The 15,072-nt window shown below is 37.6% G+C and overlaps 1 long non-coding RNA gene across 1 annotated transcript; it reads right to left on the bottom strand.

Moving 5' to 3' along the window:
- Window positions 1-2,122: 2,122 nt before the first annotated feature.
- LOC107205440 lies at window positions 2,123-6,388 on the bottom strand. The gene is made up of 4 exons (XR_004497827.1): window positions 6,315-6,388; window positions 6,160-6,207; window positions 5,723-5,791; window positions 2,123-2,176 (listed from the first exon to the last, which is right to left on the bottom strand). It is a non-coding gene; the product is annotated as an uncharacterized LOC107205440 (long non-coding RNA).
- Window positions 6,389-15,072: the final 8,684 nt, after the last annotated feature.

The raw sequence follows: 15,072 nt of genomic DNA, 5'->3' as shown, positions 1-15,072 counted from the left end.
AACCCTTACCTACTCTGCAGTATAAGGAAATGAGATGGACTGAACAGCACATTTTCTTACTCCCTCCTTGTTCTGTTTAACTAGTTCCTGTCTTTCATCTCTAAGGAGACCTTGTGGAAGAGTCTATCTCAGCTGTTATCTCTGTGTAGAGAACATGTCCTATAAGGAAAAGAAAATATCTTGTCTTGATGACATTTGATGAGAAATCTGAAAGATAGTTTCAGCTCAGAGCTGTAATTGACAGGGAAGAGAAAAATATAATGTAGGGTTCATGGGTAGAGATAAGGGCAGGGAGAGATCACTCACCAAATACTGTCATGGGCAAATTAGCCCAGAATTTGGGATATTAATTGAATTTATTACTAACAAAATCAGAGCAGGATAATGAGAAGTAAAATAAGACCTTAAAAACACCTTCTCCACACCCTTCCTTCCTTCCCAGCTCTACCTACCCACTCAGTGGCACGAGGAGACAGGGAATAGGGGTTATGGTCAGTTCATCACATGTTGTTTCTGCTGCTGCTCAAGGAAAGGAGTCCTTCTCTCCTCCACCATGGGGCTCCTCCCATAGGAAACATTTCTCCATTAACTTCTCCAACCTGAGTCCATCTCACAGCATGTGAGAACTCCATGAACTGCTGCAATATGGTTCACTGTTCCATGTAGTGCTGTCCTCCAAGGACAGGCTGGGCTATCAGGAAACCTGCTCCAGCATGGGCTCCCCTCTCTATGGGTCTGCAGGTCCCTGCTAAAAGCCTGTTCCTGCACAGGCCACCCATGGGTTCACAGCCTCCTCTCAGGCATCCACTCCTCTGGCATGAGTCTCCCCCACGAGCTGCAGATGCATCTCTGTATCTCCACCATCCTTCACGAGCTGCAGGGGCACAGCTGCTTCACCATGGCCTTCACCACAGACTGCAGAGGAATCCCAGCTCAGGTGCCTGGAGCACCTCCTCACCCTCCTTCTGCACTGACCTTGGTGTCTGCAGAGGTGTTCCTCTCACATATTCTCACTCTGTCCTTCTCTGGACACAATTACAACCATGCAATCACTTATTTTTTTCTTCTTTTCTTCCTAAAAATTTTAACGCAGAGGCATTATCACCATTTCTAATCAGCCCAACCTTGTCCAGCAGCACATCTGTCTTGGAATCAGCTGTCATTGGCTCTGTTGGACATGGAGGAAGCTTCAACAGCTTCTCACAGAAGCCATCCCTGTAGCTCATGTGCTACCAAAATCTGGCCACCCAAATCCAAAACAGTCTTGGACATGCTTAGTTTGGTGTTGGCTGCCTATAGAGAAAAGTAAAACACAACTGAGTAGAAATGGGGAATAAAACAGATTAATCATAACATTTATAATGTTATAAAATATTATAAGCAAACTTGAGACCATCCCCCAGCTAATCCTTCAGTCCCTGATTATGGTTTCAGATGTCCTGAAGCCCTTTAGATAATCATGTTTTTCTATTGTATAGACATTAAGCAATTATCACTATAGGTGCTTGGTTAAAAAAAGAAAAATATTGAAGTAGATAAATAAGGCCTAGGATAACAAAATATATCATCCACCCATTATCCCTTCAATGTATGCATCCTGCTGGCATGGTTCAGAGTTCATTTACATGATAGATGCTTGTACTGCAGCCTGAAGCAAGCCTGGTCTTCATGTCATTTCCTGTCAGGAGCTGCTGGACCTCAATTATTTATTTGAGATAAATGATGCAATAAAAACACATTTTGCAGTCCAAAAGCCACCTTCATCAACTGTAGAATGCCTAGTTTACTGTTTCATTCCCACCCCCCCACAAGGCACTTGCCACAGTAAAATAAATTATTTTGGTACCTAAGCAACACAACATCCACTCATTTGCTCCTTGTAAATAACCTATCTGCTTCAGCCACCACAGCTGCTTTCTTGCTCCCTCCAAACCATCCTAGCAAAAGGTAACATGAGAAAGAAGAGATGGGTAACTTGGGCCAATGCACCAGCTAAAACTGGTTAGGCCTTATTGGACTGGCCCATGTTACACTCATTTCTCTGCTCTGCTGACTGGGGAGCAATCTAAGGAGGAGAGAGGAAATGGGCTAGAAAAATTTCATAATAGTGAAAACTTATTTACCTGATTACTTTATCCAGCCTGCTGATGATATGAACAAGGGTTCACAGGGCTATCTAAATTCAGAAAGAAATTAAAATCACCAGAAATCAGTTAGTTCTGTCATAGAGCAGTACTCAGCGATATCAAAAGCTGTATAACAACAAATTAAATTCAAGTCTATCTCCTCTGTGTGCAGTTTCTCAGTTTATGTATATAGGAAATGCAAAGGAAAATACCCCATGGGGTGTGGCAAAGATTAATCTATTAATGTGTTGTATTTGAAAACCTAAAGTGCTATTAAGTGCTAGACTGATTATTTTAATCAACACTGTTTTCACACCATCTGCAGTTCTGTGGCTACAAATGTAACTGTGAAATTATATTCCAGGTATACAAGATCTCTCTCCACCTCTCAATTCATATTTCATCATTAGCACAGCATCCAAACACTTGAGATGAAATCTGATTCAACTACAGGATGAAGCATGAAAGAAAATGCAGTACTATCGCATTTATTCTTCTGAAGGGTCCAGACAGGTATTGTCTGATAGTCAATTAAACATGAAACAGTTTTGATGTACATAGTCTTGACATTTTTGTGTGGGACCCACAAGGAGGGGGGTGAAAAATGCAGGCTTTTTAATTTTCATTTTCCTCAGTGATATGGTAACAGGAAAAAACAAAGTTTAGACGGAAGACTTTCAGCTCTGAAACAACAGAAAGTCACATATTTTATGTTCTCTATTTACAGCTTAACACTTTAAAAATAAAGAGGATTAAATGTTTTATTAATTACACATACTAAATATCTTTTGTAACTTTAAGAGGAAAGCAGGCAATAAATAAATCAAAAGAGAGAGGGTTTAACAAGAAATCTGACAGTGCTTGCTAAAGAAACAGTGAAGTGCTAAGGAATTGCGTCCTGAATTTTGTCTGGTGTTGCTCTGCACTGATAAAGAGCTTTGGATCATGTTCCTGTATGGTACAGCTGTGGTAAAGATTAGCTCTTAACCTTGATACTAGAGGATTATGCTATTCTTTATAAAGCAATCTAGAGATGAGAATCCAATGCCCATCCCTTATTTTTTTTTTTATCAACTTCATCCCTGACTCAAAATGACACCTGCCACGGACAGAATGGCACCTGCACCAACTCTTTTCATACAGCTCAGTCTGCAAAGCCAGTAGAGCTACAGGGAAGAGGACAAATTAACAAACTATTATGAAACCTGCATTTACAGAGAGAGTAAAGCTCTTACAGGGGGTACAAAAACCATAGCTACCCCACGTCAGAGTGAGAAAATAATGGGAACCAGGGTGCCAAAGAGACCCCTTCCCCTCCCCTTCCTTCCACTCCCTTCTCTCTTTTCTTCAAGTAAATGAGTAAGATGTGTTCAAAGTTTCTACAGTTTGAGTCCTTTTTCTCCATGGACAAATATAGCAAAAGGCTGGAGATTTCTAGACAAAAAGGTTAATCTGTTCCTGAATTTACATCTGCAAACCTTCACTGGAAGCAATCTATGTAACCTCCCTGAATTAAACATATTACACTCAAAAGCCTTTGGCACCACTTGGGGATTAATAACCAACTGGAGGGATGATGGCTTGAAGAAAGTTGAGCCATCATTAAACCCATGTTCTAATGCTAGAGTTATCACCATTATAGGCCTTTTAAAAGCACAGAAGATAAGAAATATTACAGAGCAAGTAATTTCTTGTATTGAGCCAAGACCCCTCCTAAGGGTTTCTGCAGTTTTGAAAAGTGATGTTTTTACTCTTGACACATTTTTCCAAAGGTCTTTAGGAACCTGGACTACTTTATACTTGGCACGTCTTCCAGAAATGCTGGAGGGAAGACCCCAGAAATGAGCCAGCACTTGTTTTGGTTGAGATGCACCACTTTAGGTTATTGCCAATAGGTAATGGTTGGAAAAGCACCACTTTTAAACCCACTTTCTCATATCCAAATTCATTATCAGTCTAGAAAGTCTGTTTCTTGTTTGGGATGATTTCTGGGAACACCTGCGGGTCTGTATAAAATGTAGTGATGTTATAAATGCTGAAAGGCCAAGCTTTTATAAATAGCCCAGTCTTGGCTATATGGACAAGGGCTGGATAACCAAATGGAAAATATTTAGTGATGTTAAATTGCAAAAGAGATGATCAAAATGTTACATCATTCTTTTCTTGGTATAAACATGAAATAATTATTGCGTTTCTAGACCAACACAAATGAGAAAAAATTAATTTCACATATATTCAGGCTATTAATTTGAAACTTTATGGGACCATTTTTATCTGTCACCATTCCACACTCTTGCATGTTGCAGTAAGTAGTAGGGAGCAACAAAAAGTGTGAGCACAGAGTCTGGGGAAGCACAGTAGAAGTCAGTGGTACATAAACAGAACTGCTGCTATGAAGGGTTTTCTTCCTGAAACAAGACTTTGGCTTTAAAATGAAGCAATCCACTCCTACTAAACAAGTACCCTACCATGCTGTGTTCCCTGTTACTCACTCTTCAAACCATTACTACAGCTTCTGGCTTTGCTGCTCCATTGTAACCTTTTTAAACCCATATCTGAACAAACTCATGATTACATGAGAGGATTCCAATGGTGCTTCCATAGCATTGAATCACAGTCAAGAAATTTGGCCTTATATGCCATAAAACAAGTAAGGCAATTATATCAATTTAAAATTATAATAAAAAAAAAAAGATTAAAAAAATAAAAATCACTATCTGTATATCAGTCCAAAATTTTGAGCCTTCATAAATACAACCTTTTCCTCAAACTCCTTTTTGTCCTTTTGTTATGTTATACATAGTTTCCCCAACAGAGAAGTTAAAATGAAATGTGCCTCATTCCTGGGTAATATGGCAAGACCCACAACAAAACAAGAATTAATATATGCTTCTCTCTTTTGAACAGTTAAAGCCATATCAGAATGAGAATGCCTTACCTAGGGACAGCCTTATTATCCATGGTTAAATCAACCTAATCAAATAATTGAATAAGATAACTTAGGTCTTTGATGTGGGAGAGAAAACATTTGACATGCAGCCTCATCTGCTTTTGGGTCTTCTGGCAGTCACAGTTATTAGAAGTATCTCAGCTGTTGGATGCTACAAATTTCCACACCACCACTCACATAAGGAATAAAGAACTTGGTTTAATTCAAAGACAATTCTAAAGCTTCCACTAGCATTTTCCCACCACTTCCTCACCTATATATAGTCCCACTTCTTTTATCAGACAAGAGCAGAAAAAGATATTACTAAAGAGTTTGTGAGCTTTTCACACCTGTTTTGTTTTGTTTTGTTTTTAAATATTTTAAGGCTTGAAACAGGTAGAGATAGGAGATGAATCATCTGGAATTTATTCTGCCTGGAGCGTGAACAGAACAGTTTCTACAGGAATCAAAGTAGAAAATTCATCTGACAAATGAAGTCAAGCTAAAGCACAATTTAAGTTTCTAGAGGAAATCTACAAGTTTGCAATATTTCGCTTTTTTTTTTATAGGCCCTTCATTGGACATGTTAGCTGGCATATTCTTCTATATTATTAATCTGTTTCAGTCCTCTTCACTTTGCTATACAGATATGAAGAAAAATGGGTACCTTATTAATCAGCTTCAGTCCAGTAACCCAGTAAGGCAGAAATTTCACTGACTAGATTTAATGTGTTGGCTGGAGAAAAAAATCAGACGTAATAAATAAGCAAAACTGAAAATCCTCTGATGTATCACTCCTCCCAGTACAGGCAACTAAATATTCTTAATCATTACTAATTATTATAAACATTTCAGCCTAGGTTTCTTTCAACATAAGAAATCCTGTAAATCTAGCTTTTGAAAACAATAGGGATTTCACATTCATTCAAGGTATGTTTATGTTAACAAATGTTTATGTTATGATGTTAAGCTTATAATCAGCAGAAATTCTGTACCAGTGACACAAAATAAAGGAAAGGAAAAATCAAGGCTTGGGAAATTCTAGCTGGCAGATGAACCTCAAAGGGCTGCACTAGCAAAGTGACAGATTTAGCCCATTCCTACCTGTTTACTTTGCTGATGTCAGCTGCTTAAGGAAATCACTGCAGATGCCTGTGGGAAAATAAGAACTGTTCAAAACAGCCAATTTCTGAAAAGCAGTCACTGCAATCACAATAGTCACAGAAATCATTAGAAAATTTTATTTCTCAAAAAATCACCTTCTACATATTTGTTTCTTCATCTTGGATTAGGCAAGGTTGTCGTGACGTGACATGGAAGCTTAAAATATCTGCTGCTGGACTTGGCAAGTTACTGAAAATGAAACATTTAAATAAACAGCTTTTACAAATGTAAAGTATTACAGCAAGATCATTCAATGCAGCTGGAATCTGGTGCAGATTCTTCAAAGGTACCAGGAAGATGACACTATAGTAGAAATGGTGCTATAATATTTTCCCAGCAGGATTCCAAAGACCAAATTTATCTATTTCCAGATCCATAGTGGCACCAGCTGGAGAAGACAATTATCCTTGATGATATAATGTACTTGTTTGTATCTCTCTGCCAGGGACCAAACAGAGTTCACTTACAACCCTGTGAAGTGGTTAATCATCATCTACCCCAACTTCTAGAGAGGAAAAATAAGGAACAGAGTTGGGATAGTGAGAGAAACAGGTATAATGAATGGTATAAGAAGTCAGTAGCTAAACTGGGAGAAGAACCAAGCACTTTCTACTCCTAATTTGGCCTTTGTCACCTAATAAAATATGAAAATATTACTGGTAGGAGACAAGTGAAACCAGATAAATACTATATAGTTACTTCATGCTCTATGTCTCCAAATTCCATTCTCTAAAACCCCTTTGTCATCTCCCCCATATCTGTCTCTCTGCAGTCAGAATCTGAATAATGATCTAAGTCTATTTAGCATTCTTCCCATTTCTAATTTTTTATTGAAAAGATTAGCTAGTTGACATCATTGCAACTTCTTTCAATGCAAACTTCTGTCATAACAGAAGAACAATAAAATCATTACATGATACGAAAAAAAAAATCACTGACAAACCGGGAGCCTTTCCATTTTTCTATGTCCCTCATGTTCACATTCCCATTTTCTATTTCTTTCTTTCCTTGTTGAATGTCTGCAAAGAATCTAATTTATTTCTATTTTCAACAAATTACTTATTCCAGTCCAGTCACCTCCCTTCCCAACCTTTTTTCATGTGTTTATTATTCTTTTACATGAAATCACATTCTCTGAAAGTCTGTTCCCAAGTTGCTCATTTTCAGGTGATTTTTATCATGCTTCCTGCCAGTAACAGAAAATTGTCTTCCTTATGTTATGTACTAGCGTATGCACTTCATAATTTAAGTTAGTTCATGCACAGGTCACCTCAAAATTCCCATTGTTTCAATTGGAAGAGAGTCTAGAGCTGTCACACCTCTTCCATATTACTCATATCTTTGTGATTTGATGTCATTCTCAAACCCTCTTATTTTAAATTCCCTGCAGAAGCAATTTCTTCCTGCTGTAGCTGCACAATCTTATACCATCCTGTACTAAGTAACATCGATAACACTGTTCAGCTGGGGAAAAATTTGAGATTTCCTGTCTGGAGGAAAAGCTCTCTAAGAAACACAGTCAAATTCACCTGACTGAAAAGAACTTATATATAAGTCATCTAAATCATACATCACAGAAACAAAAGAAAGCAGAGTTCTTCTTTACTATGTCACAGGTCAGACTGAACAGTTACCTTGTTTCCTTCTAGTCCTTGAGAAATTCAAAGTGAACACCATGTGTCATAGGAAAAAACCAACAAAACAGAAGATGTGTGGGCTAACTGTAGAATCATTCTATTCAGGCATGAAAATGTTTATATTTTATTTCTTCTTTTGGTTCAGTAATTCTGAAACTCTTTTCTACCTGAAGACCCTTTGGAGACTTCCAGGAACAGAATTCCTGATGAACATACGTCACAGAGAGCATTACCAGTGGTGAGAACACGAGCAAAACTGAAAGATATGAAAGCATCCATAAGAAAGTGTCAATTGATCTATGACTTTAAACTTCAAAACATACAAACTATCTTTGTATTCTGGTCAAGAGAAACTTTCCCTTTTATAGCTCTTCCTTCCTGCAGCAACCTATTGATAGGGCAGCAAGGCAGGTTATCAGTGCAGCACTCCCCTGAAGAAGAAAGGCAAGTGTTAACTACATTCTCAGACTCTATAGCATCTCAAATCTTACTACAAGAGAACTAGCAAAAGTGGCTGAACTGCTCTAGTCTGTCTCTTACTGCCAAGTTTGGATGCCTCTGCAAATACAATAAAAACTGGTCTTACTGACCATCTGGAATTAATGGAGAAGTATTGTAGAAATTCTGCAGAGCAATAAAAGATAATTCATTTTTAGAAGAATCTTATCCAACAGCATAAGCATTTCTCAGTAATCATTCAGATTCATATATGAGGAAGGCATATACATGTAATAGACCAAATCAAGCAGAGTATAGTCCAAAGCTGGGCAAAAGGAAGTTGAAATGCATTCCTTTAGGAAGGGAATGGAGCAAGAGTATTTAACATATTCAAACGATAGCATCCTTTTGATTAGTTTATAGAGACTTGTCATTTACTGACACAAGGTACAGCTGCCAAGGCAGCACTATTCTTTATACCAAGTTGTCATTCATGTCCCTCACATTTGAATGCAAAATGGAAATCACAGAATCAAAAAATCACGAAATGGTTTGGTTGGAAGAGACTTTAAATATCATCTACTTTGAACTCCCCTGCTATAGGAGCAGGCTGCTTAAAGCCCCATCCAACTTGGCCTTGAACACTTCCAGGGACAGGGTCCACAACTCCTGGGGCAACCTGTTCCAGTGCCTCAGCACCCCCACAGTAAACAGTGTCTTCCTAGTATTTAATCTAAACCTACCCTCCTTCAGCTTAAACCCCTTCCCCTTGTCCCGTCACTTCATGTGAAACCTTGTAAAAGGTTTCTCTCCGTCTTTCTTGCAGTCTCCCTACAGGTACTGGAAGGCCTAATTAGGTTCCCCAGTTGTTAGGATGAACAATTCCAATTCTCTCAGACTTTTTTTCAAAGGAGAGGTGCTTCATCCCTCTAATCATCTTGGTGGCCCTTCTCTGGACTTGCTCCAACAAGTCAATGTCTTTCCTGTGCTGGGGACTCCATAGCTCGGTGCAGCACTCTAGAGATAATGAGACGGCTTTAATACCTGATGTTTTTTCTGTATTTGCACTACCACTCAGGTGAGTCACGCTGTCTAAAATACAGAATAGAAAAAATAATCAATTAGAATGAGTATGAAGAGTATGAAGTTTTTTTTCTATTTCTTTGCTTTCATTTCTAACATTTATTTTAATAGAGTTATAAAAAATGCTGCAAGGGGACTATGAGGTACATAAAATGTGTTATTGCTTATATACAGTAAATAATGTCTGGAATTTATCTCCACTAGGCAGAAAACAATAACTCATGATAACTCATGATAACTCATAATTTCAAAAGAAAATTGTCATATTAAATTTGAGCTATTTTATATATTTATATATCACAAGGAGGAAAAAGAGATCACAAGTAGAAACCTTCTATAAGTGAAGGTTAATTCTCTCAAACCTGACTAATAAAAACATGTTTAAATTAGACTGAGATAATTACTAATCTTAGGAGACCCTAGAAAGTGAAAGAAAGGACCAATTATTGCTTCCTTACCTATAAGCTATAAAACTTTCCTTTTGTGCCTTTATAATTTTTGTGTTGAAGACTATGTGAAGCACAATGAACAAAAACAGCTATAGAATCACTTCCTTGTTAAATGCATTTTATGAGGAAAGTTTGTCAACTGAATCCCTAGAATCAAGTGGGGCAATTGTGCAAAACTTCAAACCTGACCTTTAGACAAATTGTCCTTTTTCCATCATTTCTCTAATGAATTAAAGTGTGGGCTGGCATACAGATACTAATTATCAGAGAAAACAGTGAGGTTCTGGAGCAATATTAAATACAGAAGTACCATAAAACCAAAAAAAAAATACTTTTAAGAAGCAGGTGATAAACACTCGAGATGGCAGTGGCCAGCAGTAGGTACCCTCCATCCACAATATTTCTTTCAGTTTCATATTCTCATTTGTTCACATCTAGCATTATCTACCAGACATCAGATATTTTTCAACCTGACATAGAGCTCTGAATAGAATATGGTTCCCACTTAACAAGGAGCACTACATTAAAATAAATCCTGTGCGGCATACTAGCGTTTATAGCTGTTGATTTCTTTAATAAATGCTTTTCACTTAAGAAGATTATGATTCCGCTCCACAGAACAGTCCAAAATGTAATAATAAACAATAAATATGTCCACAGACCACCTACAGTTCTCTGTGGTGTACTCTGCATTTTTTCTTATTTATTTCCTATAGCTAATGAAAATTCCAAACATCCCACACAAAATATTTTCCAGAAATCAGATAAGAGAAGATTAGCTCCAAGCAATTTTAATCATTCTAGAAACTTTTTCCAGATTTTTTGTGCCATGCACTTAGACCCTTACTGAGGGAAAAATTCTGAAGAATTCACCAGAAATCTATCTTACTACATAAGAATCTCAGCTCCTGATTCGGACAGATTGCAAAATATTTTGTCCTTTCATTTTATAACGGTCTCCTGAACTTTGATGCTGCATTCATATGACAGCTTCTTATTTAGGTGTTGAACTGGGAACTCAGCGTCTATGAAACATTCTTCAATTATCATAGGCGAAGGATGTAAATTTTAGAAGTTAATTTGATTTAACAGATTGATATGACTTTCATTCAAGAGGCACCTGTCTTTGATCAGTATAAATTGCATTAATGTCTTAAAATATTTTGTTCTTCATCTTGTGTTTATTTAAGACAGTAATGAGATGATTCTAAATTGACTTTGACATTCTGCTAAAAGTCAGAAAGCCTAGAAATAAGACAAGGCATAAGCTATTAAGTGAACTAGTTGGTCAGACACAGACCAGTCACAGAATTGGACATGGTGAGCCTTGTGGGTCTCTTCCAACTCAGAATATTCTATGATTCTAATCTCTTTCTAATACATTTTTTTTAAAAAACTCAGAATTTCTTCTTTTCAAGAATGTGGAATAAGTAGCAGTTATATCAAGAAGAGATGCAGCCATATCTACAGTCTTCTTCTATACTGATTATGTCAACTTCTAGGTTTTGCTTAGCTTGCATGATAGCTACAAAAGCACATGGATGAATGGTCTTTAAGCTCTTGAACCTTTAAGTTCTGGGGCCTTTAAACTCTGGACCTTTTTTTCCCAAACCACAAAACTAACAGTTTTCCCTAACATAATGTCTGTTGATTATCTGGTCACTCCATCAAAGCAAAAAAATTCCACACTGGTATTTTATTAAGTATTACAATTTGAAAATTGGATTAATGGGTCAAATTCACCGATTCCTTCATTTCTGGAAATTTAATCTTTGACTGAAAGGAACATCTTTACAAATACTATATTTTTTTAGTGTTTTATCACTTACAACAGTGAGACATTTTGAGGAAGCAGTTTCCACTGCTGTGCTCAACAATACAGTCCACCAGCACCTTGCTCTAAAATCTCAAACTTGAAGACAGTTGGAGAAATGTCTGAAATGTTCATCATCCCAGCCTGGCCTTCATGCAAATATGAAAAGCAAAAGAGGAAATGGGAAGAAATAAGTGATAAGTTTGGAGTAACCTAGAAATTTAGGGAAATCTATAAATTTAGATAACTGTGAAATTTATTATTAAATGAAGCAGTTTTTCAAGTAACAGCTTCATGAATAAAAGTAAAGCACTGAAGGAAGTTTCATATTCTCATTTGTTCACATCTAGCATTATCTACAGGTAAGATACACCATATGGGAAACAATTAGATAGGAATCGTGTTATCATCACATATATATACTAAAATCCTTTGATGAAAGTGCATCAGACACTGGAAACAGAAGGGTTTTTGAGTGATTGTTTATATATGTAAGCTATGGACTGCAATACTGTAGGCTTGAATGCCACAAGGACACGTTTCCCACTGGGGATCAGAGGAGACCAGTTAGATCTGCCTTGGTTCCTGTTTTACCTTCATGCATTCAAAATGAGAAGTGAGCAGTGCCAGTACACCATTCTGCAGGGCTCCTGCAAACCCACACACAGAACAAGAGGGGCACCCTGAATTAGTGCATTGTCCTGATAGCAGCAGAAAGGACTGAACACAAAGCAGGCAGGCCAGCAGCAGGGGGATGCCTGAGAGGAGGCTGTGAGCCCATGGGAGGTCTGTGTTGTGTTGGAGCACACCCCTGGCAGGGCACTACAGACCTGTGGAGAGACGAGCCCATGATGCAGCAGGTTTCCTGGTAGGACTTGTGACCCTGTGGGGGACCCACAGTGAAGCAGCCTGAAGGACTGCACCCTGGGAAAGGCTGACCCACTTTGCAGCAGTTCATGGAGAACTGTCTCCCATGAGAGGGACCCTACCGTGGAGCAAAGGACTCCTCTCCCTGACCAGCAGCAGAAATAACAGGTGATGAACTGACCATAACCCCCATTCCCTGTCTTCCTGTGTTACTGCAGGGAAAAACAGTAGAGCTTAAAAGGAGGGAGGTGCATTTAACATTTGTTTTACTTCTCATTATGCTGCTTTATTATTAATAAATTAAATTAATATCCCAAATTTCAATTTTTTTTCTGCCCATGTCAGTATTTGGTAAGTGATTTCTCCCAGACAACTCGCAATCCTTTTACTATATTTATTCTCTCTGGTCCAATGGGATCTCCACCATCCCTTTGGAGGGTGCCTGGTATCCAACCAGGATCAACCCACTATGACACCCCAGGTTCCTAAGGCTGGAGATTTTTCACAGTGTATCATAATCTTAAATTTCAGAAAGAAAAATAACTAACTATAGGAAATACCAAAGTGGAGTTGATTTTTTTTCTTACCCCTAGAATGTGGAAAACACTCTCCATTAAATAAGCAGTTCAGTCATATTCAATTTTCCTGTTGAAGAACTTATTAAAAAAAAGAAAAAGCTGTTTTACCATCATCTTTGTTTCCCCATGTATCCTAAGTCAAGTCTATGAGCAACAAGGAAATAACAGGCTTTGTCTGGAAGGGTGATGATATCATAATTAATAGAATTTTTTACAATTTTGATCCAAATTTTCTGAACAGCAGATGCTGTATTCTTTCACAGGCCAGCCACAGCTAAATAAATTTCTTTACAATACATGAGCAACATGCGCAGCTTGTGCTGGTCTGTTTCTAAATATTGGTTCATTCTTAACAAACTTTTGAAGCTTTGTGCAAGAGACAAAAAAAAAGCTTTTTCAAAACTTCTTGAGTCAACTGATTTGTGATGGGAAAAAACTTGCAAATATCATCTCAGTTCTTCCTCAATGTGCTGTATAATTGCAGTCTGTTCTCCTCCCCCTGCAAGGAATATAATCAGCATCTGAATATTTTCTTGTGCTTTTATTAGTATTATTAAACAAAATAATCCTCAGAGCTCATATTCCAAAACTTATTTAAGAACATTAAATGGTACTTGTGTCCATTAAGGACTGATCTGGGTGATATTATGGTACTTATATTTGTTATCACTCTATGAAAATTATTATAGCAATAAACCCACATAGTTTTCCAAGTGATTCCATTTAATCTCAGCAAAAACAAATAACTTGTCATGCAGAGTACTTTACATTATTAATCCACTGCCAATAGACAGCCAGAAAATTCCTAACTGTCGTTCCTCATTTACTCCTTCATGCAGACTGATCCGAACACTCTGCTTGGAAAACTGGCACTGAGTGAGCCCCAGCAGACCTGGAGGATCACCTTGAAGGCAGTCAGGTGCTTAGAGCATTATCCTAAAAAGATGTTCATAACTACAGTGAGAACGGGGGTGACAGTTCAATGATTGGGAGTAAAGAGTGCCATGAATAAACAATAAGGTGGTGCAACAATTTCACAGATATCATTATTCTCATTTTATAGGCAGGCAAAGTAAAGCATGGCTTCTTACATTTTTGGTCTTCTATTTTGTAGCAAGTCTGAACTACAATAGGAGCTTTCTACACTCAAAAAATGGAATTTTTTGATTGTCACACAATGACATTGTGTGTCCAGCACAGTGATATGAGGATTTGAATACCATGACTTATTAAATATAAGTTTTGTTATTATTATATTCTTCCATGCCCAAAGATACTTAGTTTTTATTAATCTGTATGCCTGAATAGTTCTATTCCATACCACTGAGAATTTGGGAGTCATTGCCTGGTGTTGTATTGATCACTCATCTGATAAATGCATCTATAATACTGGCAAGAATTGTGTCATATAAATAGAATTAAAGCTTGTTGTATTATTATTATTATCTACATTTAATTCAGGATGGTGTTTTTACATCAGTGTGGTTGGAAGAAAATGTCTTTAAAAGACACCTCACCTATTACATTATGAAATAAGTTTTAAAGAAAACATTTGTGTCGTTTCTGATCCAAAGCCTATGGGCAGCTACAGCCTGATTTTAGCTGAAAAATATATTTGAACTGTACAGTTTTGCACAGCTTTACATTTGAGATAATAAACCATGCCTTTTGCAGAATGTGAAAGTGTGACTTTCATTTTGCATCTCATTATATGGAAGAGTAGAGCAAGAAGCTCTCCAAAGGCTGTCCCTAAGAAGGTTCTGAAGAAAGTGAGTTTTTGGCAAGAGGGAATTGCTTTAAGGTCATGTGTCACCACACCAGCAGAGACAACGTGGGAGCATTAAGACTTCCTCCCCAGGACCTCATTCTAACCAGTGGACCATAGTCCCAAATTTCTGCAAGTCAGTTGCTCCTTGTCCATCATGAAGACTTTCATCCTTTTATGGACTGCTATCTCATTCCTACACTAATAAGAATGGTTAGAGTAG

The sequence above is a fragment of the Parus major genome, chromosome 5, assembly GCF_001522545.3.
Source record: "Parus major isolate Abel chromosome 5, Parus_major1.1, whole genome shotgun sequence".
Classification (NCBI taxonomy): domain Eukaryota; kingdom Metazoa; phylum Chordata; class Aves; order Passeriformes; family Paridae; genus Parus; species Parus major.
This window is presented reverse-complemented; position numbering and strand designations above follow the sequence as displayed.